At 36.0% G+C, this 27,144-nt stretch overlaps 1 protein-coding gene across 2 annotated transcripts in view; it reads left to right on the top strand.

Moving 5' to 3' along the window:
- LOC145679765 (uncharacterized) overlaps positions 1-27,144 on the top strand; it is a 175,449-nt gene that overhangs the window by 5,081 nt on the left and 143,224 nt on the right. The window contains exon 1 of one of the 2 annotated variants that reach the window (XM_081750320.1): positions 1,431-1,538. The exons of the other annotated variant lie outside the window; for it this stretch is intronic. The gene's annotated coding sequence lies outside the window, so the exon portion shown is untranslated. Of the gene's footprint in view, positions 1-1,430; positions 1,539-27,144 lie in introns of those variants that run through there. 2 annotated transcript variants of the gene reach the window in all.

The raw sequence follows: 27,144 nt of genomic DNA on the forward strand, positions 1-27,144 counted from the left end.
CTTGCAAAAACTGCAAGACCAAGACTCTTGCGCTCATCACTATGATCGTAACCTCCGCTTAAAAATACCCTCGCGTTCCCACTGGTATCGCTATTTCTGAAAATATGATTCAAAACTTTTAAGTTCAATCATTATCCATCTATTCTTGTAAGGAGTTTCGCATGCGAAATAGAGAAACTTTTTCGTCAAATAATATTTTCCGCGACGGAACGATTCACGATTTGCAGAACAAAATAAGATATTAAAAACTGAATATTAATCGAATATTAATCTAGTACTAAATCTTTTGCCTTTGGATTTCAACTATCCTGGAGAAATCGAGTTTATTCGAATTCTGACACAGATTTAGGACAAGAACAATTTGAAAATGAGTGAGCTTCAGTCCAAAGAAGATGCTCGAAAGTTTGTTCACAAACAAGACGTTCCTGCTCCTCTACGGTGGAGTCTCGTCGAATCTGTGGTCGCCGAGATCTTTCCATCATCAACACTGGCGATCTTCAATACAGGAAGCATCCTGGATCTCGGAAGAAGAGGTCGATGTCAATTCCTTGGATCCTGTTTTACCTGCATTTTCCAGCAATACTTCCTCCATGCTAATCATCGGTGACCTAAAAGAATGGATGCGATCTCTTTAGGGAAAAGCAATATGAAATATAGAAAAATTAAGACTGATTAATTAAATAATCTTTTAAGGTTAAAATAATATTACGATATTATCATTTTCCAGTAATTTGATTTGTTGACGAAAAATACAATAGCCTACAAATTTATTCAGAATATAGCATTTTGTAACGAAAAGTTCTGCCATTAAAATTAGACTTTTATGTAATAGCCCCAAAAATAAGCAAAATTGATGGAAAAAAAGCGAAAATAAAAAAGCGTTCGTGACAAAATGGGGAGGGGTTCGGTTTTGCGATACGAAGTATGACAAAGGGGAGAGAGGAGGTAAAAATTGATCAAAAATAGCGTTACGTAATATGTGGAAGGCCCCTTACACTGATTTTAAAAGAATTAAAGAATACTTCGCAATAAGACTACTTTACTCAGCAATGTTTCGTAGGTAGAATAAAAGTTCACTGAGAAATTGTTAAATTATTCTTTAATTTCTTGCGATTTTTTGAAAATCGATATGCACTGGTAAGTACTCAAGTGATTTATTTTCTTGAAAGTTCGATATATACTGTGTTTCTCTAATGCAATTCTTTGGTTAAAAATTATAATAATAGTATTGGCTGCAGAAAGTAATCTATGCAAAACAAACATTTTATTTCGTTCGAGGAAGGGGAATTTCAGCATTTCATAAGGGGAAATTCAGGCAGGAGTTACAAACGCAAGTAGGCAAGAGCGCAGCCAATTGCGAGTGCCACGCGAGAGCGCAGCGCACTTTTAGACAGTTTCTCATTGGCTAGAGCTGAGCTGCGCTGAGGTACGACGCGCATGCTTAAGTTCGACGGAGGGTGTTGTGCTTGATTCTCATTTCCTGTATCAATCTTGATTTCATAGTGCTGGTAGTTCCTAGGGAAGCTGAAGCTGGGGAGGTAAGATGCAAAGCATCATTATTGTTGTTACGTCCTTAGCTAGATAAGAATGTCAAAAATTAAGATGCAAAGTTTAAAGAATATTTTGAATTTAAATTGGAATATTGCGTAATGATAGCTGACTGTTTTTCTTTTCGTAAACTGAAATAGAATAGTTATTATTAGAAGGAAATTGTCAAAGCTATGACAATTTGTCATAGTTTTGTTTATGAATCTTCGTTGGAGCACTAAGTGCAGTCGAGTCGTAGTAATGTTCGAATTTCTTCTTCTTTTTGAAGTACATATACATATGTCACGCTGCAAACATTACATTTATTTACACTTTTCTGCACAAAAAGAATCTAATTTAAAATTTTACATTCTTAATTTGTGGAACTCTTGGAAATTTAATCATAATGTGATGTTATATTAAGCACTGCAATTTTAATCGAGAAGCTGTGTTCTTTGATTTGTGTTGGATCGGAAAATATATATTATAACATAATAGTGAAATCGAGCATTCTACCTTATTTCTCCTTCATATATAGCTATCATTTAGCTTCCTGGCTTGTTTCAAATTACGAACCAGAAAACGATTTGACTTTCCTGCTTATTTCTTATATCGTTATCTTTGCAATGATTCAGAAATAGTCAAAAAAGTGCCTTTGTGTGTTACAGTAGAAGAAAACGTGACTTTTTCAAGCGTGTCAAATACAGTATGTTTATGTACGGTGCCTTAATTTATTATCTCATAATGCGTGAATTGTTTATGGCGGCAGATATACGAGTAATATGAAGGACTCAAATATATTAAAATAGAAGAATAAAGTCGTATAGACATTCACACGAGATAAGACTCATATCGAAAATTTGTTGTAAAAGTGATGTCTCGTCTCGAAGAAAATATCGAGTTCTATTCAAAGAGCTTTGTCTTGCAATGTCTTTGCAATTCTAGATTGGTGATAGTTATTTTACGTCCCTCCTATGCTTCTGTTTCTATTATAATTATTTCACCTCTGATTTGTTATTTCCTGAACTTCCGAGAATAGAATCCTCCATTCCGGTTTTATGCTCCACTTCCACAATATGTTAATCTTTGTCTAATTAATAAAACATACTATAAATCTGATTAATTGAGAGGTCATTTAGATGAGGTATTATTTAGTAAAAATGTAGTGAGGTTATTTTGCTTGTTACTTGTGTGCTTACTACATATTTCTCAATAATGGGGATCAATTGAGCGAGATCATTGTCCACGCATAAATCGATACTTTTCTTAAGAGATAAAGTGTTTTCCTTTTTAATCTTCAAACTTATTGAAAGTTGATTATTGTTTTCTCAAGAAAATGCAAAGCTTCTTTTTATCTCAGTGAAACAATTAAACAGTGCTTAAGTACGAATTTAACTTGTAAAACGTAGTGACCATTATCAGCGAATAGCTTACATTTAAAATGAATAGGCGCATTAGTCTTTATGTTCTTTTTTTTTAATTTTTTTCTGTCCTTTTCTTAGCACTTTGTTTTGCTTCTATAACTGAATGCGGGACCAAATGACTCGTATTCCTTTCGGAATTCGAACCTATGGCTCCTTCTCCAAACGGAGAAGATAATTGTTTATGAACGATGAAATTAAAGTAATAGGCAAACAATTAGAAGTAGTGAAGAATAATATGAACTAATCACAATATAATTGAAAAACTTAGTTACAATGGTGAGTAATCCATAGTAAAGCTATACAAAATACAACTTTATAAGAGCACTAAAATAACATTTTAATGTTTGTGGAGTTTACAAGTTTGACATTAGAATTTAATGAATAATTGAAAATATAAATTTATCGAAGGTGCATGAGTAATATTTTATATAGACAAGTAACGCCTTGCGTCTGAGCAATGTAAGCTACTCACAGCAGTATTGCCACCATTTTGTTCAGGCTTTTTTTTTTCATTGTTGAAAAAGATAGTAAAATTAATTCCTTAATATATCCAGTGAAACTTGTTGATTTTGACACATCTGGAACTTAGCCATCTCAGGTATTGTGAACTTTTTTAAAATTTAACATCCCACTGTTATGCCTTTTAGGCTAAAAGAAAAGTGTCACTGTATCTATATACACACATTACTAACTTGGAGTTTAACGTCCTTTTTCACTACCGACGCTATAAGAGAGATTGATCCAGAGTTTAACATAGTGTCCGAACCTAACAAGATCTCACCAGCAGGTGAACCTATATCTCTATCATATAAACGGAGTTATTATTCATAATGATACGATAAGACACCGACAAACTGAAGGCGGTGATAGTAGATTTGAAATTAAGCACAAAAAAAAAAAAAATGCCCAACTAACATGGGTTGAAAGCGGCAACGTTTTCACGTCAGAGACGTTGAAAAACCGGCGAAGGTGCTGATATAATGCCGAATATCGCGTGAACGCGGTACCATATCGCTGTCAGGTTAAGAAATTACTCAGAAAGTCACACCCAACAAATACAATAACGTACAAATGGGAGCGGAATGATTGCCATGATACGAAAATCCCTACAGACGGATGATAATTCACACACGTATATTCCTTCTGTGGAGTTATTTTGAATCTTATACTTAAAAATATTTTGGAAAGGTTAGATGTTGGTATCTCAGGCAATATATAGTTAATTTGGTTATTGTTGCTAAGTTTATTGATTTATAGAATTTCTTTGTATCATTGTTGCCAGATAATCATATTGGGTGTATGTTGGGGGTAGAGGACGTAATAAATTAAGTTTTATGTCAGTGAAAATATGCATATATTTGCTTAAACAAGAGCAGTGTCAGAGGCGATTTTCAAAGTCGAGAAATCTCCTAAATCACGTGGTGACACTGCGCTGAAAGGACTGAATAGAAGATATTCGAATATCAATAGCAACTGAGACTTCTATCTTATCATAGCTTTTTGGACATAAACATTATCTGCTTATGTAACAATTTCCGTTTTTACACTAATCCACTGTTGGATTCATAATGGCTAAACAGTGATCATTGCCTTATTGCGTGTGAGAGACTTGTGTTCGATTCTCAGAGGGACTACATGTGTTTTGTATCCCATGTAAATCTCAAGTTCATGGAGGAGCTTCGGTGCTGAAAACAGAAAATCGCTTAAATTCTCAGCAAAGCTAAACTTCAAAGAAACAATGTGATCTAGATTTATTATTCTTGCTGCTAAGAATTACAATTTTTGTTATTAAGAACCGTTGCTACAAGCTACAATTTTAACGTCTGTGTATTCTCGCTCATCAATAGAGCAATGAAGGACCAGATACCATCAATAGAAGAATAAAGAAAAAGACCGAAGATGGAAATCCACGCAGTCATTGTGAGTTATGCAATCTGCAACACTTCTGTTATGAACAGGTTGCGTTTTGACTCCTTAGAGTTACAATACTCGCCAAATTTATTACATGTTACCTCTCCTGTGACCAGCATATTTTGTTTAAACTATTGGTCTGGCATCATCATACATATCTAACGAGAAGGGATTCCTGATTTTGATTATAACATACATATTCAAACTACAATAGATCAAGGTGACAATTATAAAATACGATTACGCCGCAAAGTGTTTCAAATCATTCACTCCAATCCCAATGTATTTCCATTAATATACCATTTTGGTGCCACGGTTGGCTTATTTGCTACAAAATAAACAAATCATTTAAATCATTAAATAATTTATATGTTTTATTCGGATTGATGTGTGTCGAGGCAACTTGCTAGAAAAAAAAAACACCCTTATTTTATACATAAAGTTCAAGTGAAATATAGTGCGTTCACTTTCATTTGAACCATTTAGTGTTTAATATGTATAAAATCTATCCATCTCTGTCTAAGAACTGTAATTTAATACCGATATCTTTGCTCTCGTTGCTGTTTCAATCCTAAAATTTCGTAATTGTTTTGAATGGAACGTACTTAAATGTTAACTTGGTTGGATGGATTGGAGTTTAGTGTCCCTTTCAGCACTGAGACGTGCCGAACCATCGTAATTCGATCAAATTTCAAGGCTCTACCTCCGAGAATCGAATCACGGAACGACTTGAATAATAATAATAATAATAATAATAATAATAATAATAATAAAGCATGTTAGCTACTAAACCACCAGAGAGGGCATTCAAATGCTAATTTGACAATATCACGAATATAAGATTACTTAGTCGTTATTTATTGAGTGTCAAATCATAAGCAAAAACTGTTGCCTTAATTAAATAAATTTCGTTCGGTGTTTTTGGTATTCATATCATAATATAATTTAATGTTTCTGGAATATTTGTATTATTAACTATCGTTATTTTCTGGCAAGTGAGAAATAAGTTTATTATACTGTATGTACGTACTGTGGCTTTTTCCAATGCATCGTTTATTAACCATTATAAACTGTGCTAATGGAGAATAACTAACTTCAGGTGAGAGATCGTTAAGAAATATCTACTCTGCCATTCTCAGACAAGTTTCTTCTTCTTCTTCTTCTTCTTTGAACAGCCCTATTGACGTTCGGTCATCTTAACACTTCTAACTATTGAAGTTCATGTTACAATTTCTCTATATTCAGAGATGTAATTATTAGAAGATTTTGTAGTTTATATAAATGGATAGGACGGATCAAGGACATCTCGTCGATTTGCTTTTCTGACCTCTGACACGAAAGGAAATTACAGAACCAATTATGTAAGTGAGAATTTCATGCCTGAATAAATTATTTTGCTCCAACTTTGATTTTTCATATCAAGGATAGTTATATCACATCAAGGGCGCACCATGGGAAGGGGTCCATCAGGTCTGGATTCCCCCAAAACTTCGTAACTCATTATACATTGTACACTTTCTCAATAAAACTATAGGTCTACTTGTTTAACAGGGAAATGATTGATGCAGCATGAAAATTTGCTCTTATACTTCATCTGTACCTTTCTCTTATAAAAGCAATCTAGTTCTGTCATTTTTTCCCTGAAAATATAGATGGAAGTATTTTTACAATTGCTTATTGTCTTTTCGGGTGCAGAATAATACTCATTCAGTACTACATAGACGTAGTGTCTTTACTATTGGAACCCTTCTTCCCACAGCTTCGAGCCCTCCCAACAAAAAATTATGGCTGTGGGACTGAAAAAAATGAAACGAAATCTTTGAGTTTTACGTCCCACGGTTATGCCGGTTAGGCTAAAGGAGACGGTGATTATGAGATATGAGGGAATTGGTAGAATGAAGAAAGTGGGAGGAAACGGGAGAACCCCGAGAAAACCCACGAGCACGCTGTTTGTCCACCACAAAGTTCACTTGGCGGGGGCTGGGATCGAACCCGGGACCCCAAGCACCAGAGGTGAACGCTCTACCACTGAGCCACCGCGCCCCCCAGGCTGTGGGACTGAATCCCATCATGAATGCACTATGCGACATTAGTAGTACAGCCATAAAAATGTTTTATAGAATGATGACTCGTCATCTTTAAATATTTCGAATCTCAAGAATGAAGTGCATTCAAACAGTAAACTTTCCATAAAGTTTCTAACTCTTTCCTCGTATGGAGAGATCCTCGACAGCGGGTCTCTGGCCACTATACCAGTCATTCCACGGACGAGACGGCTCTGGGGAGGACCCAACCTCCGTAGAAGCAGAGATATATCTATTGATTTCCAATTCGAACTAAACAATAGTTTAGTTTATATGAGTCTGTCACTAAAAGAATAGCCAGTTCAGCATTTCAGGAGTTACTAAGCTAGTAACTCATGATTACGAATGTCCATGATATTTTAATCCAGTGATCGGCAAATGTTTTTAGGCTGGAATCAAAGAAAAAAGAGAAAAGTCTGATCGGGCCAATACAGTTTAAGAACAACAATAGTTTTATTTTTACAAAATTCTTGTAAAACTTAGTCTTATTCCTCTTTCAGCTTAACGTTCCACGATTATGGCCTTCAGGTTAAGGGAGATAGATGATTGAAGGAAGTGAATGATGATGGAAGAATTAATGGAATGAAACTGTGGGAGGAAACGGGAGTACCCGAGAAAACCCAAGGACACGATGTTATCGATCACAAACTTACTTGGCGGGGAATCGAACTACGTACCAGAAGTTAGCATTCTACCACTGAGTCACCGCGCCTTCCCAAAAACCTATGATGGATTGAAAGATCATGAAGGAAAATATGATGAATGAAATTTTGAATACATTTCTAAAAGTTTCTCATAATCTGGTTACAACTGGGGTGCACTGATTCTTACGTGTTAAAAAGGAGTTAAATTTATCAGATTAGGAATCATGTTGCGGGCCGGACAGAATCTTTCTGAGGGACGCGAGCTGTACTAACTGCTTCAATGTATTACGTTCTTACTAATTAATTATTGATTACCAGATGTAACTTGCATGATCTTTTGTAGATGAAAGATATTGTCATTTCAATTGGCTCATAAGGAAATGTGCTGCCTCTTTCCGCCTGTTTTCTTATTACTCCAAATAAAGAGAGGCAGCACGTACCAATTAGACTATAACTGGTCTAATGTTTACGTACTACACTGACACAAAGAAATCAATATTCTCGAAATGTCACTTGTTGTTAAGAAAATTGTTAGTTCAATCTGCACGACCATAATTGACTTTCTAAACAGGAGCAATTTAAAAAAAAAAATTTGTTTCGGAATAATTTATAAATAAAAATTGGTTATAAAGTTGTAAAAAAAAAAAAGACCCCCAAACTTTGGGCCCCTCTCAACAAAAATTTCTAAATGCTCGCCTGCCTCTATCCGCCTGTTGCACAAGTTTTACTTTTCCATGATTTTGGCTGGTTGGTTGGTTAGAGTTTATCTTCCCTTTTAGTAAAGAGGCTATATGAGGAAATATGAAATGAAATCTTTTAGTTTAACATCTCGCGATTATATCCTTTAGGCTAAGAGATGATGATGGAAGAATTGATGGAATAAGAATGTCAGAAAAATCAGAAGTATCCCGAGAAAACCCACCGATGCGATCAGGGCCGGATTTCCTAATAGGCCCGGGCCTATGGGCGCAAGCTCCCAGGGGGTGCACGGCCGAGAGAAAAAAAAATAAAAAAATATCTAGAAATAAAAATAAAAAGCCATAACTTAACATATTTTTTTAATTGATTAAAAAAAATCAGTCTAATAAAGCATTCTGATTTTGAAGTTTTTGTGTCACGTTATCAAAATACTTCATTGTAAGCTGTGTTTCTGAGATTAAAACTATTTTATAATGTATTACAGAGTTTTTATTTATTTATTTATTTGCCCAAATGGCTAAATTGAACAAAACCAAAGTTATTCACCAATCTTTTGTTAATACATTAACGGTATTTTGTTAAGCCCAGAACCAAGTAAATTCCTCAAAAAAACTTGCAATGATAAAATTGCATCGTGGAGTGGTGTTTAAGCAATTAACATATAGGCCTGATATAATTTTTTAATAAAGGTTTTTAGGAAAGTAACTTTAACCAGACAAGGGGTCGGAAAAATTATTGGGCCTAGGGGCGCCAAAATGCTAAATCCGGCCCTGGATACGATGTTGTTGACCTCAAACTAACTTAGCCGGAGATGGAAACAGGTATTAGAGATAAGGGCTTTGCCACTGAGTCACCGCGCCCTCTGAGACTATATGAAACAAGACTTACTATTTAGAGTTGGATCTGAGTCACTGGAGTGGGGTTCGAAGCAAGTACCCATAGATAAAAGCGATCTAAGGACAGAAGCTAAATAATTAGGGTTATTATTGGAAAAGACCGTGTATGTCGAATTCAGGACTACACTCACAGATACTATATTAACTACTGGATGACGAAGGGAAACAATCAATTATTTTGAAAATTTAAAAAAATGATATAGTGGGGTGGAGGACTCTGAACGGCAGGCGACTCTGAACATATTAACATTTGTCATTTGTTCTCGAAGAACGCCACCTTGAGTTTGGTAGAAAGTGGTGGAAGTGGAAGACGTTTTGTGTGGTGAACTAATTATTCGTGCGACCCAAGGAACTAACGTTTGTTTTGGAGAGGAAAGGAAAAGAGACAAACATAAATGTAAGTACCAAGTAACAAAATAGCCATACTGTAGTTTGAGACCTTGTGTATATAGTGTGTAATTTCTACCAGAGACAACACAGAACTACGTTGTCGATGCATTAAAGTTTGGCGGGAATGTAGTCATGCCTGACTGCTGCATGCTGACTGGTGCTGTCATCTGTGCAAAATTACAAACACTTAACTGACAACTTGCGTTGTGGGGTGACTCTGAACAGATTTGATAGGGCGACACTGAACATATCTTTGTATTGTTGTTATGTTGTTTTTATTGTACAATTTGAATACAGTGCCTTATCAGGGCTTCATGTTTCATTACAGATGTCCAGAGACTACAAGAGAGTAGAGAATGGCACAAAATACAAACGATGGAATGAGCAAACAATGGCGCAAGCCTTTGAAGAAATTAAAAAGAAAAAACTGTCCCTCTGCCAGGCTGCCGTGAAATATGGGATACCCAAGGGCACGTTACGCTTGCGGCTGAAATCTGTCAGTAGGAGGTCACATGGAGGTCAGCCCGTGCTTGGGAAAGAAGAGGAAGACGAAATGGCAAACTTGTTGCTCAAGGTGGCACGGAAAGGTTTCTCTTTAACATCGCAAAATGTAAGAAAAGCCACATTTGACTAAGCTGAAAAGAAAGCACTGAAACATCCTTTCAATAAGGAGACGCGATCGGCGGGGAAAGATTGGCTTCGATTATTTCTCAAACGACACCCTGATTTATCGTTACGAACCTCGCAACAGCTATCTCTTGCAAGAGCAAAAGGTTTCAACAAGGAAGCTGTCACAGAATATTTTGATCTGTGTCAAGTCGTAGAAGTCACTGGCTTGGTCAATTCTCCGGATCACATCTACAACGTGGACGAGACTGGCCTTCCTTTCAACAATAAACCACAGCGTGTTGTGGCAGAAAAAGATAGTTCAAATGCATTGTGTGTGACATCCGCCGAGAAAGGAGAAAATGTTTCGTTAATTGCGTGTTGTAATGTTGCAGGCGCGTTCATTCCTCCATACGTAATGATCTGAACAATGATCTTCCCCCAGCTTCTGTTGTTGATATGAGCGACAGTGGATATGTGAAAGATGTATTCTTACGTTGGCTGCATTACTTTCAGCGCTGCAGGGTCCCTGGAAAATGTTTGTTGCTTTTAAATGGCCACTATAGTCATACGAAAAGTATAGATGTTCTAATGTTTTGCGAAGCACGTGATATTGAGCTCCTCTGTCTGCCTGCTCACTACACCCATTGCTTACAACCTTTGGACCGGTGCGTTTTTAAAGTTTTAAAGGCTTATTCCATGTCTGCCGCCAACAAATGGATGCGTTGTCACGTTGGAAGGAAACTAACCAGACTCAGCTTTGGACGTGTTTTCCAAGAGGCATGGGGAAAAGCTGCTACGGTTGGCAACGCCGTTAAGGAATTTCAGGTCTGTGGCATTGTTCCCCTTAATCCCGATATAATTCCTGATCATTTGTTTGAACCTTCTTCGCCATACACAGCAACATCGTGCTCTTCTTCCAGAACGAACAACTTGAATAGAACAGATACCACCGATTCTACACAAGAAGGTCCAATTCGGGAGGCAACCCCTTCCTGCAAAGACAATGCACAAACGAAACCGATGTCAAGTCCCATGTCTTTCTCCCCCCCCCCAAAAAAAATGTTTCCGTACCACAAACAATGACGCCAGAGAAGAACACCTCAACGGCGCAACGAGCTACACTGTTAACATCACCGTCATACAAAGCAAACAATGCCAAAACAAGCGAAGTAGACCTGCAGCAAATGTTCGAGGAAAAAGGAGGATGGACTGCACAGATGTCTCTACCAAGCCCTCCACATCAGAACTTCTCAGAAGACTGCGGTTGTGTGGACGAAATTACTACGCTCTGGGGTCATCTGCAATATAATAGGTGATTGAATCCAATGAACAAGGTGCAAGTGCCCACGTAGGCTTTGTGGGCGCTGGTGACAATGTACTTTTTATCTGTGAACGATGCAGAACCAGTGCATGAGCATATGCCAGCATTGCTTAGCTCTACAGGGTCTACGTTTCCCAAGGAGCTATTAATATACAGTAGATATAGTATTCATGTTGTTTTCAGTTTAGTAAATCTCTTCCTTTGTTCTTATTGTAGAAATCATACATGCACATTCTTTCCTAAAATATACACATTTAGTATTTCTGCATAGATTTAGTGTTTCTTTTTTCAATGTTCAGTGTCATCCCTTCGTTGTTCAGTTTCACCTCTCGGTCTTGGGTGACTGAACACAACACACGTGTTTATTTCCACACACGTAGCATCCATTCTGTACCAGATATTACGCAGTGCTTGCATCAAGTGTTGAACAACATATTGGGGTTTCGATTCTATGTAAAGTTTCTTCCATTCGTTGCGAACCATTTGCTTACAAGGGTGAATTACCATGAAATTGTTCAGTGTCCCCCCACCCCACTCTAGGAATATTATCTTCCTCCGCCCGTTAAGACAAGGACAATATAACGTACAGAGTGAACTATATATTTTGTAGGTCCACTTTTTATATTCTACTTAATTAATAGCATGATAATTTATTTTTTTCTTTAAAAATGAGGGAACAAAATCAAACAGCATTTTAGACCTTTGGTGGTCAAAGAGGTCGAACAATAATGAAAAATGTGTGCTTTGTTCTTTTCTTGCTCCCAGCATAATAGAAAGAATATACAATACTTGGGCCTTGATTGTAAATACAGGGTTAGCATAAATGATTCATCGGGTTAGAAAACACTGTGTATATGAAGGCCTAGAAAGATGTATAAGGCCCACAAAGATGGGAGATACATACGCTTACCAAGTTTCAAGTACATAGTATAGATGCTCAAATCTTACGGTACGTCTAAGCAGTAAACTTCCAGTGCATTCCATACGTTCAATAGCATGTTCCCGTCGATGTTCATCACAGCAGCAGTGATGATTTACCTCAGTTTTTGCACTGTTCTTGGCAATAGGGGTAGAAAACTGTGTTCATCACATACATCCACAGAAAGAAATCACGGCATTAGATCTGAAGGCCTCCACAGACACAGTATTGGAACCTGATGAAACATTTATGCTAACCCTGAATATTTTCTTTAATATTTTGGTTCACAGCACATTCCGCAAAGCAAGGCCGATTTTTACAAAAATGTAATTTCATAGAATTAGTTGCAAATGCTCGTAATTCAGGCCCTAATTGTCCTAGACACATGAAACAAAAAACATGATATGTACTGGTACATGGGAACATGGATTCAGAAAAAATGTATGACGTACTCACATTCAGTGAATCGTCGCCTCATGGCGCAAGGAAAATATTAAATAGTCCCCAAATATGGATCTTATTTTGTCCTAGCTGCAGAACATTTAAAATGATCATCACTGTTTCAAACAATTCACTTCCTTATATTTAAAAGAATCCAACTAATTTCTATCGTGCAAGTAGAGTAACTAAGTGTGGAGGAACTGGAAATAGGATTTTATTTGATTTTGAGTTTAGCGTCTCTTTCAGCAGCGAAGTTATATGAGACGTGGACCTACAGCTTAATTTGGGATCGAGAACACATGAACTCCTCGAACCCGAGTCTCCTACGCCAAAGGCGCATAACCATTTAGTCAGGAGGAAGCTTTAGGAACGAGTAATATAGACTGCACTGTAATTTCTAAATTCGATTATTTTAATTCTAATTTTGTTTTCTTCAGAACTCCATAGAAGAAAATTAATTAATTACAGTAGATTACGAGAACAATCACCTCATCATTTTATGTTGTCAAATATGTTCAGAACAGCTGTTTTCTCAAACAGTAGTCGAAAAGAAACAAAGTATCTTTCACTATAATGAACGATTTAGTTACTTTAAATAAAGATAAATATCCCAAAATTTAGCCAAAAGTATATTTCTTTTCAAAAAGATTCTCAGTGGAGCCTTAGTCGGCCTATACTCAATGTTTTTGTCTTTGAGAGTAGGAAAACAAAAACTACGAAGCATTTGATGGAGGTTTAGATTAAACATTAGAATTGAAAACATAATAGCTGTCGAACTCCCTTTATTTTGGCACTTAATCTCTGAATAGCGGGCATTAAATTCGCCCCCTGCAAATAATTGTTAAAATGACGCCGATATATACTGTATAAATTTGTAAGATCAAGGAAATTTATTCTCGTACAAAACTACGAAGGTAGAGCGAAAGGAACTGCATCCATAGATGTTTTTGTTAGCGGACATTTAACCTTTTCTGTACGTAATAGGTACACTTGTCTTCTATATAATACACTATTCACTTTCGACATAATTCTTATCCCCAGGGCCGCCCACAGGGGGGATGTATGGCGCAAGCTGCGCCATTGAGAAAAATTTTGGGGGGGATTTTACTCTACTTTCGAACTAGCAATTTCACTGTCGGCATAGCATTAAAACACGATTTTGAGAAGCTAATTTTCAAAAATTTTCCGGGGTGAACCCCCGTGCCCCCTGCTTCGATACTCGATGAATGAAGTACCGCGCAAGTAGCCGTATGAAAGGAAAGGTTGGTTCGCTTTAAGAGAGAAGGGCCGCCCACAGGAGGGATGAATGGCGCAAGTTGTGCCATCGAGAAAAAAATTGGGGGGAATAAAAAAATTGGGGAAGAATTTTACTCTAATGTCGAGTAAGTAATTTTGCTGTCGTCAGAATAACATTGGAACATGATGCGATTTTTTTTTTTTTTATCTTGAGAATGAATTCCCCTACCCCCTGCTTAGAAACTCTATGAATGAAGTACTGCGCAAGTTACTATATGAAAGGATGGCGCCAAGTTCTCGTGAACAACAGTTACAAACACTCAAGGAATCACTTTCAAATTTAGATTTGAAACTTGCCTATGTTGTCTGTTGAAAATTATAAAGTAGTTTGACATAATTGTGAGCTAGTGGTAACCATACAGACAACAGCCAAGTTTCAAGTGAGCCAGTGAGTGTTTGTAACTGTTGTCCACCAGAACTTGGCGCCTATTTTTGTGATTTCAATTCTTTTTAAGGCCACTCGTACTTGGCTCTTTTACAGGAATGTTTTTTCTTGGATATCACTTCTTTTTGTAGGCTAATTTCGAGGATAACATTTTCTTTTGGTATCAAACTCAATAACTTGTAACTTGCGTCTTACTTATCATGTACAAGGGAATTATATCAATATATTGTAAAAAAAAAAATTAAACTACTAACTGTAAAAAAAAAAAGAAAAAAAGAAAAAGAAAAGAATACCTGTGCCATACACAGTGTGTAGAAGTTTTTATACCCTTCAATATCCTTATAGAACATATTTAGTATTGTACACTACCAAGACTACTAATAAAAGTAATGCCATTTTTATAATTACTACTGCCCCTACTACTACTACAAGCATTCTATAATACTACTACAGGAAATAAAAACAAAAACAAAAATAACAATTACTAGTACTATAAAAACTACTGCTTCACTGGGCAATTGTTTTTAGAGGACTTGAGTTTTGAGGAGGGATGAGATTATTAGTTTTGGGGGGAGTGCGCCATCAGCTTTGGGGGGGATGGGCACCCCTGCTTATGCCTTTCCATGTACTTGCGCCAACGCGCGACTAGTCGGGCAAACTCCTTCGGAGAAGAATTTCTGCGCTTGTTGTCGATACCAGAATTGAAAGGCAGTTTTCATCTTGCAGTCAGAACGAAAGTATTTTTTCCTTAAGGTGCTCTCTCCTGCACAGGTTGGAGCTGTAAGGTGGGTGCGCTAGAAACTTCTTGATAGAAACTTCTTGATCTACAGGCAATGCAATCCTCCTTGTATTAGGCAACTCGTGTGCGGGTGAGTTTTTCTGCTGCTACATAACGTTGAGAGAGTATCGTGGTTCCCTGCTCCAAGAAGCCAATGAACACACTTTGGAAATTCCAATTTACAGTCACCATGATCCAGATTGGACCACCTTGAACTTTCGGGACGTGGAGATGTGCTATGGAAGTACTCCGACGATTCTCTTGTTCTCGGGATCAAAATGATGTTCTCATGATTCATCTTCCAAGAGTGCGCTGGATAAAAATCTCACTCTCACCCTTGTACTGGGCTAACAGATTCTGGTAAACTTGCTGCCTCTGCACTATGTTCTCTTGCATCAGCATCCGCGAAACACAACGAGCACCTCGGTTACGACAAACTGCACTCTTTCTTGGAAGATGTTGAGTTCTGTGTCTATCTGTCGCTGTTTGATTCGACGGTTACCGCGCGTCATTTCGTCGACTAAATTTCGATGCTGTTCATCTGATGGGGTGAGGGATCGTCCATTACAGAGTAGCAGGATTTGCTTCTTTCAACTGTCTGACAGTGATGCTAGGTCCTCAAGTTAAAATTTCCCTCAGGATTGCTCAAAAATTCCCTTTTAAGATAAAATTTCCCTAATTTGAGTTTACGATATATAGGCCTATATTGCTTAAAGAGAGTATTATTGCGTATCTATGGATTATTATGCTGTGCTCATATCTTCACAACATACATTTGTGCTTTTAATCTTCTGTTATTACCTCAATGTTATCTTGTATAATGACATCCTAAAGCCAGACCGCGGAAGGCTTATGGGAAAAAAAGTTTGTCACTTTGTGTGTGGGATTCTGGAGAGAATGCCACCGTCTTTTGTCATACTGTTGAAAAGCTAAATTTCCCTTCATTTTATCCCATATACGTAAAATTTCCCTTTTCCCCTCCTTAAATAAACTGTGCTAAAACTCCCTACGCTGCGGGAAATTTTCCTCAAACTAGCATCACAGCTGCCTGGCCCACCGTCTCACGGTACTGACGTCAACGGTAGTATCGCCGTAAACAGCTGTTATGCGAGGATGAATTTGGACAGGGTCACAATCCTCAGCTGCTTCTACTTCAACTCTGTGTCAGTTAACAGCACATCAAGTACAGCTGGAAACAAAGAAAACATTACACAGAGGACAAATGTAGCCATCAGACACAAAAAGAATTTTAAAAATCGGTTAACAATTTTAAAAAAAAGTTACGTCATGTAGGCATTACTTTTAAATCAAGCCTCTTATTTACCATGCTTAGTCACAATTTATAGTCGCAGATACGTGATTACGTGTACGTGCTTAATGTGAAACCGAACGAAACCGGTCACTTACAAGGTAAAAAAAAAAAAAAAAAAAAAAAAAGTTTTTGCAAAGAATTCTAGAAGGATATAGAACTTCGCTTGAACACAATGCTATTTGGAATAAATAAAATGGTATGAGTAACACGCACAATTTTATTGTTTCGGTTATACAACGCACTATGTGAGTCACTAACATAAGAAATATGACATCAACGACTTTGGAATGTGACTATGTTTATTACTTAAGTACCCACTCAACCTTCAAACTTCCCTCATTGTTATATAGGAATTGTCGGTGTACAAAGAATGTAGCGCAAGTACCACACAAATGACGCATTTCAAGACCATAAGAACTTAAGAGCAACAATTTTGAAGAATCAATACTGCATTGCTTTCAACTGTTCTGTAAACTAAACAAAAAACTCAAAACAAACAAAGTACAGTTTACTATTCTCAACCCACGTAAACTGTCGTAGTCCCTGTTGTTGATAATCAAACCATTTGAAGCATTTTTAGGCCACAATAGAATAAGCAGGTAAATTGAGTATCAAATAGCATATCCTTTTCTCGGAACTCAAGTAACACTCGTCTGACAATCGATAACAATGCTTCTTTGAGAAATGTATGATAACTTCTATATTAACAAAGCGATGTTTCTTCTATAAGTTTAACTTTTTGAAAACGGAGTTATAGGCCCCTATATCAGCGCTTTTTCTAAATTTTGCTTTTTTGCGTAGTAAATTCCTAAACAAATTTAAATTTCCATAGTAACGTATAGTATTGTATAGCAGTTTCAGCGGCTAATGAATACAATGTTACGTATTTTGTTATTTTACGTGGACATAATTTTTCTTTTTAAAAAACGTGAATTAGAGAGAAACATAATAATGAAAAACAAACTAGAAAAAAAAGTAATGGCAATTTATTTTTAAACACCGCTAATTTTAACATTCTATAAATTGTTTAAGTTGGTAGTTGGTTAAACGTAATGCCGCAAGACATAGAGAATTTAAGTTACGCACTCCGTCAAGAGAACCGTAATTTTTACATGAAAATTGAAACAATTTTACACAAATGTTTATTTGCTAATTCATATTAAAGCCAAATGCTACTCAAATTTTGTTCGTTTTCTTTTTATTCATCGTTTAAAATCGAACGTTATTGTTCTATTGCGATTTCAATGGAAAACAGGAGAGAATAGCAAGATGAATAATGTTTCTGGGTGAATGCCATGAAACAATTGTGAAAGAGAAAGGATTGAAGATTAAGCACTGCTGAAGTTCCATTCTTTTGCTAGTAATCCAGTTTCCGAAAAGTAAGCTCAGGTCTTGCATCTCAAAAGCATATTAAGGCGGTTTTTTTTTTTTTTTTTTTTTTTTTTTTTTTTTTTTTACAGATAAAATAAATTGTCAAAGTTTTTATGATTTCAATTCTAATATGATTTGTCGTCAATTCTACGGCAAGTCTGCAGTAGTGAGGTTTGTAGTCTGTAGTAGATTAGTGTTTATGAGAACCTAAGGAACACCTAAAAGGAAACATCGAGATCCGAAGAGGACATGTATTACTGAATTTTAATTGTATGTGAGATCGAAAGAGATTTATTCTGTTACGAATGAAAGACAGTGATATATTGTCTTCTGCAGCGGCGCAAATCTGTCTTCAACATTGGGTGGGGGAGGGGCGAGTAAGACTTTTTTTTAGCGATGTTCAAAATATTTATTAAGTTGGAAAACAATACTGCAAAGGATGAGAGGAGCAGAGTTGGCTTCAACATTGGGAAGCGTGCAGATTTGAGGCTTATTCTGGGAAGGGGGGGGGAGGGGAAGTGAGACATATTATGGTAGATTAATCTGATTTCTGAGGTGAACCTGTTGTATATTATATATAAGGTCATGTTGACAAAGTGGCAATCGGGCACAAATCATCCCAACATTTCTACCCAAAAAACATAGATTTCAAATCGGATAATTGGGAGAGACAGTCCCCCCAGTTCCAACATTAAGGGTGACATGTCCCCCTTATCTCACTCGGGATTTGCGCCAGTGGTCTTCTGTTGCAAATATAGCTCACTTTGGTAATTGTTAGGGTGGCCAACCGTCCCGTAAAAACGGGATTGTCCCGTTTCTTCACTACCATTCCCGGTGTCCCGAAACAATCTCCCGGGACGCCAAAATGTCCCATATTTACGTTGTGTTTTGTGGTGACAATACAAACAAATTTTGGTGGTTTGAATAGACAAGGAAAGTGTATTGTGTTTAAAAAATTGAGAGCTAATTTACATGGAAATATTGAAGGTGTGGGTTGTCCAGCATATGTTTTACATAACTGCGTAGATACAGCTGCTGATAGATTAAGTTGTGACACAGAAAGTATTGTTGTCAAGGTCTTCTCTCATTTCTCCGTATACACGAAATGAACAGAGGCTAAAAGAAAAGAATTTTGTGAAATGGTTGACGTTGAATTTGGTACTATTTTTCACATTCCAAAACTAGTTGGCTGTCTTTGATAACTGCAGTAAAACGAATTTTGAAACTGTTTGATACTTTAAAGGATTTCTTTTTAAGTGAGAAGAAGGCTCCAAAGATTTTGCTTACGTTTTCTAATAATACTTTAAGTGGAGCATACCTATGGTTTATCCATAACCAGCTTAGTACTTCTACCACGGCTTTAAGAAAATCGAAGGAAGTGCAAGTGTTATGGAGGTCAAAGATGTATTGGAAGGCATGCTTAAAGCTATGCCTAAAAGAAAAGAGGAACAATTTTTATCTCTGTAAAATCCGTTCTTAAAAAGAATGAAATTACGCAACAAGACAAAATCAACTTCAAAAATGAAGTTAATGAGTTTTAGGAAACCTGTATTGAATATCTAAGGAAATGGAGTGTATTGTCCTCTACTTTTTCAATATCAAATGAATGCTATAGAACATCCTCAGTTGGGGACAGGTTGAAGATAGTGTTGCTTACTTCAAAGAGAAAAGTATTGAAATAAATGATTCTTTGCTTTTCGATCAAGTGGTTTCGTTGAAGGATTTTGTAAGTAATAATATAAAGGAGTGGAAAAAAGAAAGATTTTTAAAAATCCCTCCAGTACTACGAGAAGTGGGTTTGTTTTTTCAAAACCCATACTAAGTCTGAACATCACTTTGAATTTTTAAAGATATGTCAATATGTGTTTGCGATCCCGGCTCATAATGGCAATACTGAAAGAATATTTTCGCTCATGAACATTCAATAGACGGACAAAAGAAACAGGATGGGGGTAGAAACCCTTTCTGCAATTCTTCAAGTATTATACAATTTCAAAATGGACTGTTGCGACTTTTACAACTTTGTATTAGAAAAGAAGGAAGTTTTAAAAATGGCTAGGACAACAGCTAAGTATTCTCATTAATTATCTCATGAAATGAACTCATGTTTGGTATTACATTATTCTCATAAATATACCTCATGTTTTTCATAATAATAATAATGGAGAAATGTTTCATATTGTAAAACTTTGTCCCATATAGGTATAGCCTCCTGAGACCCTGCGTATTGAATAAAATACATTTTTCGAACGCCTGTCATGGCTACGAATATTTAAGAACATGCCCGAATCTTGGTTATTGTTTTCGAGAAATGTCGAAATTACTGCACAAAGGGCAGCTGGTTTTTGTTTTTACCTATAGATGGCTCTATTGTATGCTGAAGGCGGGAAGAAGACAATTGGGGTTATGAACACATCTGATCCAGGTACATTGATTGAATAATTTCTCAGAAAATAAAACAAGTGCAGTAAATTTCAAGTTTAATGATTTATACATATTTTATGCTTATATTACGAAGGGAAATATACAATTTTCCTTGTGTATTGTATGCAATACATAGCTATTTGAGACCCAAAGTACTGCATAAAATACGACCCATTACCGACCAACAGGAAAGCAGTATGACAAAATGGTTTCCAAATATGTACCGTACTATTGGGTTTATTGTTACCCAATATACAAAATTTAATCAAAAGTTCTTGACAAATAAATGCTCGGGTCTCAGGAGGTTAAGTAAAGCGTTAAAAAAAGTGTGTCCGGAATCGATCTCTCACTACCAATTTTATTATAAAATTTCTCTATAAAAGTATTTTCACAAAATACTGTACAAATTAAGCTCTCTAGTTATCAAAGGTTAGTTATATTTAGTCTTTGACCGTAAGGTCGCAGACAGGATCTCTGCAGAGCTCCGAAGCAGGCTAGTATTAGGTGCCCAAAGCTCCGAAGCAAGCAGTGGGTAGGTTAGTTGGCCAACAGAGCCCCGAAGCAGGCTAAGTGGCTGAGGTTAGGATTCCCAGTCAGAGCCCCCGAAGCAGGCTAAGCAAGGAGAAAGGATAGGCGTAGTCCCGAAGCAGACTAGAAGCCCTGGGGTTAAGTTACTTCTAATGTTCCGAAGCAAACAATAGGAGGGACACCAGAAAACTGGTACAGAATTGCCTTTGTACGTCCAATTTATAGGGTTCTCACCCCCATGACGATTAGGCTGAACTCGCACTTAAACGGCGTCGGGAGTATCATTATTCATTTTAGCGACCCCGAAAGAAAACTTTGGAATTGGCACTAATATCGATAGTTTCCGATTAGTTTTACGTACCACGTCCTCCTTACCATTACATTTTTAAAAAAATGGTTTTCCTTTGTCAATTTCTAAATTAGAAACATGCAAAGTAGGTAATAAACACGTAGTAATGCATTTAACACACATACTAAAACGACCCGAACTATTTAGATACCAGCAAGCTTGCCTCCATTGTTTTAGAGGATTATTATATTGTCTCCTTTTTTGATAATAATTATATAAAATGTGCATTTAAGTTTTTAAAGTTTAATGTGGAATTGAATCAACCTCACCACCGAATCAACCTCACCATGAAAGCTTCAGAAGTGACTCTCATGATATCACAGGGGATTAAGCCCCCTTGACCGACCCTAGATACAGGCCCGCATGGGAGGCAAGCACACTAAGCATTTAGTCACCAGTAGCCAAAACTTTGAGATCAACTGTTAGCTTTTTGCAGGCTGAAGTCTCTAACTCCTTGATTCTTTTTTTTTTTTTTTTTTTTTTTTTAAGTTGAAAACCAAACTGACCACTCAAAAACACTGAAATTATGTGTAAGAGAAGGTGAGAATCATAAAAATATATTTAAGAAGTACAGTGACCTTAATTTATTATTCAAATCTATTTCAGAAATGACTTCAAAACTTTAAAATAGCTATATCTCAAAAGTAAAGTTTTAGTAAGTAAGTAAAGTAAAAGTAAAGTTTAGTTAGTTCTGTCAGAATGACGATGATATGAGTGCATGTAATGTGGATTTAGTTTTGTTGTATCCAGACAATTTGTGGACAAAGTAGAAGGATCTCCAATGAAAAGGGATATCGGAGTTAAGAAGTTATACTGTTTTATTTTTATGAATATTTGATGCATGTCAATTAACATTATTGTAGCGCAAAAAATGTGTAGAAAGTTGGTCTGCAGTTACATAAAAACATAGGAATGAGACATTCAATTCGTAGGAGTAAGAAAGGTTTTAGGAGACACAAACCATTTCACAGTAGTAATATGTAACATGGAACCTAATCGATGTCTTCGTGTAGTCAGTGATATTAGCAATTAAGAATATTAGTAGTATTGTCCACGAGACGAAAGGTTTCTCGCCTTATGTCGATTATGGTCTCATTTTCGAGACGAGAAGTACGTTTTGAAATTCGAGATGAGACGGCAACCGACAATTTTTTCTAGTCTCGTGAACGATACTAGTTTACCCGTTTCTCAAGGACTGTTTTAGTGTTTCGTGATTCATATATATATAAAAGCTATAAATTGACAAAGAGTTTCTACAAACATAATAAATAGCATTTATCAACATTTAAAATTACACAAGTCTTACATAATTTATTCCAATAATAAATACGGTTTAAATGTTGTTATACTACATTCTTTGTAGATTTTTCGTGTGAAGGAAGGATTCTGATAGCCTGTAGATCGAATTAAGACTAAAAGCAAGGCATGAATTTTCCTTACATAGATTTACAAAGCAACACGAGACGAGGATAGATGTTTTCGATAATCGAGACGAGAGAAGAAAGAATTCTTTGTGAATAGAGACGAAGTAAGACAAAAAGGTACGAGACGAGGCTAGAAAACCTCTTGTCTCGTGGGCAACACTTGATATTAGCAGATACATGAAAAAATGTCGTATTTTATAAAATATTGTAAAAATAATTCGCTGGATGGTAATTTTATGAGTTATTAATATGTTTGAGTTGGCTCGAGTTCAAAGTTTTTTTTTATATAGATAAAACCTAGTAGTAATAAATTGTTTTCTCCTTTCAAGCGCATTATTATTATTATTATTATTATTATTATTATTATTATTATTATTATTATTATTATTATTATTATTATTATTATTATTATTATTATCTGCTTTTTAGCGCTTTTATTAGTTTTTGCCTTTCAGTGCCCTTTTCTTGAAGTTGGTTTATATTTTTTTAAAAAGAGTTTTTCTTTCTTTTCTTTTTAGTGCGTTTTGTAAGTGGGTTGTCTTTCTTTTTAAGTGTTTGTACTTTTGCTTTTTAATATCTTTAAATTCAGTTATTTTTCTTCTAAGTTTTTTTTCCTCAGTTTTCGTTACGTAGTAGTTCAGTTAGATACCTAAATTAAAGCTAGGACAAACTTCCTATTAAATAAATCTCCCTACGAAACATGTGTGAAGAAATACGTAATAATTAAATATCAAATAATTATTTTTTTAATTCTAGGCAATAGCTTTCCTTGAGAATAGCATTAGTGAAAACCGCAACAAAATATCACGTAGTTTAAAATGTAGTTAGCCTTTTGCATATAAGATAGCGTTAGTGTCGAAAATTGTAAGGTATATATGTCGTAGGGTGGGCTAAGAGCATTTAGCAGCTGATAGTTGAGGTTAGATGTGCAAAGTGTTATAATTTTATGAATCAGATATAAGAATTGCGCCGTGAAGGTGAGTGAATTTTCCGCAAAACCGCTACATTTTACAATTTTATTTCTGACAAGATACAAATTGTTTAAAACAGCCATCATCAACTCATTGTTGCTGTGACATAATAGCCTATACCCCCTTCATTCAGAGATAAATTCGCCTGGACTCCTTACTTACACACCATTCAAAGAAATGAGTGTTCCTCAATGATTACTTTCCTTTCCTTCTTAGTAACTACATGCAAATGCTCATACAGTTAGTTCTTCAGTACTTTTGATGCATGTCATTTCTATTTTGGCTATTATATGTCCTTATTTTTAGTTCTTGTTTTACTAATGTTTTGTTTATATTTCCTGTTTGAAGTGCCTACATATCCGTAGCCTAGTAATAACAAACCTATAGGGAGTCACGATTCCCCATTGACAGAATGCTTACATCTGGTACCAAGAGTCGGTGATTCGATCCTAGACCATGAGCTCGTGCCGGACGACATTGTGTGAGAGAGAGATTCAAATCTCGAGACAGAGAGGGATACATTCACATATGCAAGTTAAGAATTGAAGAATCAAATTATCAGACAACATCCACATTCTGAGGAAAATTGTGATTTTGTAAAGCATGAGAATCAAATCTCTTCAGTCGAACTTATAGTATAGAAGTTCGAGAAATGAAAGTTTTTAGTTTTACTTCCGATGATTATTCCTTGTATGCTAAACGAGACGGATATTTAATAAAAACTGAATGATGATGAAATTGAAATTTTGTAACCTTCCACCAGGAATTGAACTCGGAACCACGTGCAGCAAAGAAACGCGTTAGCCACTCGACCAGCAAGGAGAGCTTGTAGAAGCCCGAGACTAACATGCGAATAAGATTTTGCATATGTTACAATGTTAGTTTTAGATCCTTCTAATACCTATATCCTTTTATAAGATTTCGTATTTTTACCAATCTAGATTAGTACTCTACGAGTATATACAGTCTTTGATCCACGTTACTTGTGAGACCTTCAGACGCTGAACTTTCTCGCCTAGCATATACCTTACACATTATTTTTTCTACACATTGCAACGGCTACTTCAATATTTATAATAAATAACAATTCCTAATAGAAGTGAGAGTATATATCCAATTTTCGTGCCTCGAAAGTGTTGGCATTCTTAAGATATGCGAGAACATGTGGGTGAGTGGGTGAGTAGTTAAAATCGTAGCTTCATAACCAAAAGGTTCTTGGTTCTAAACTCATCTATGAAAGCGGGTGAATTTTCTAATTCCACATTCTCAAAATTTTAAAATCTTTCTCTCGCTGTGCAATCATCTGATGCTTCAAAAAGAGTGCAGGTGTGACGTTCGCAGAACCGACTGAGAAACTTTGATTCTTATGCCTCACAAAATCACAATTTTCCTCAAAATATTGATGCTGTCCGATCATCATTTTTCCAATTCTAACCTTGCGTATGTAAATATATCCCTCTCTGTTCCTATATTTAAACCTCTCTCTCTCTCTCTCTCTCTCTCTCTCTCTATGTCGTCTGTCACGAACTCACATGGCCTGGGATCAAACCTCCGACTCTTGAAACCAGATTAAGCGCTCTACCAATGGACCATCGTGACTCCCTAGAGGTTTATTTTTAGTAAGCTGTGGATATCTTTAAACAGGAAATATAGACACAGAAGTCAGTAAAACAGCCACTTTCGTTCTGGAAATGTCGATGTCCAAGATACTTCCTGCAGAGGGCAACCAATCACAGAAAAAGTGCATGATATTCTGGGAAAGATTGAGCAAGACTAATATGTAAACAGTCATGTCATCCCAAAAACCTAAACATCCATCACCATTACTAGGAGAAAGTTGGCTGACAGTGAGTGGTGTTCCTACCCCCTTTAGTCATATGAAAACCGCCTTACTCTATTGGATTTCTGGTTGCAGTATATTTTAGGATATGTTTCTCTCAGGGCTGCAGGAATTATTTTGTGTTTTAAAATTGATTAATTTTCATTTTTTTTAAAATATGTATAAACCTTCCCAGGGAATAGCTTACTCGATTAGTGAAAATCGCATCGAAATATGACCAACGGTTTTCCAGATAATCGAGTACAGCCATACATACTTACATACAAACATACATAAATACACAGGTCAAACTGAGAACTTTTTTTTTTTTTTTTTTTTAATTCTGTTAAAAGGAGTTCTCCACTTTCATTCGACATCTGCGGATGTGATGTTCGCAGGTTCGAGTGACAAAGTTTGATAATTCTGCTTCATAAAATCACAATTCTCCTTAGAATATGAATACTGTCTGATCATTTGTTTGTCTAATTCTAATCTATGTGAATGAATTCCTCTCTGTCCCCGTACTTGAATCTCTCTCTCGCTTTCTCTGTATGTCGTCCGCTGCGAACTTCGAATAAAAACATATGTTCACTAACTGTAGGTATTAACTTGTTTCTTCTTGAGTTAATACTCCAGATAATATTGTCTTTTTGAGAACAATCCTGCTTTGTTATCAAACGTGACAAAATCACTTTACATTTAATTAACATGTTAATCTGATGAACATGTTGTAACGCTCAATTCAAAGATCTCTCCAGGCGAATTTCTATCTGAACAGAAGGAGTATATTACATCATATCAGCAATGACTTGACCAAGAATGCTTTATATAAGGTAGGGGAGCTAGAGAAATTGAAACCAGGAGTAACTATTCACTCTTGAACCGGGAGTAACTAATCACTCGAAGATGTAACTTGGGTTGCCTATACATCTGCAAAACAACGTGTTGTAGTAATTTCGGTGGTAAAGTCTTGCATGATTTTTAGTGGAACGATCTGCAGAAATCTTTAGGTTAGGAAAAGATTCGCCTTATTTCTACTTGAGCAAAGAGTCCTGGAGGAATTATCTATTTTTATAAGTCGATGACTATGTGGGTGTATTTTGAAACTTTCCCAATGTCTTTGATCTCCAGTAACACCCTTCATGATGTAGCGTTGATTAAAAATGTTGATCTTGTATACATTTTACACACTTTTGGCTTCTAACTGGCATACATGTCTCATTTTCCGCCTCTCTCTATGAAGTTTTAATGACTTACTTTGCGTTACTTTTCAAGGAGTCTTTTTTCAGTGTCTCACATACTTCCTTTCTTTGTTGGCATTCTTTCATAAAGCTTAAAAACAAAATATATATTGGAATGTAATATAGATAGTACATTTGTATTAAATTTAGTACTTAATTTAAAAGCAAAATAAACTACTTTTTCATGGTAGTTCTTGTAAATTCTTAATTAATGTTAACGTTTAATGAACAAACATGTCCAAAGATATATATATGGAAAGATCTCAAGCTAACAAGGTGCATTAGATGAGTGTAAATCCTTATGCATAGATTTCGAGAAAATCTAAAAACTCCGCGTTCTTGAAAATGTATAAGTTGATGCTATTCTATAACCATGAAACT

Source organism: Thermobia domestica, chromosome 2 (assembly GCF_964235325.1).
Source record: "Thermobia domestica chromosome 2, izTheDome1.hap1.1, whole genome shotgun sequence".
Lineage (NCBI taxonomy): Eukaryota > Metazoa > Arthropoda > Insecta > Zygentoma > Lepismatidae > Thermobia > Thermobia domestica.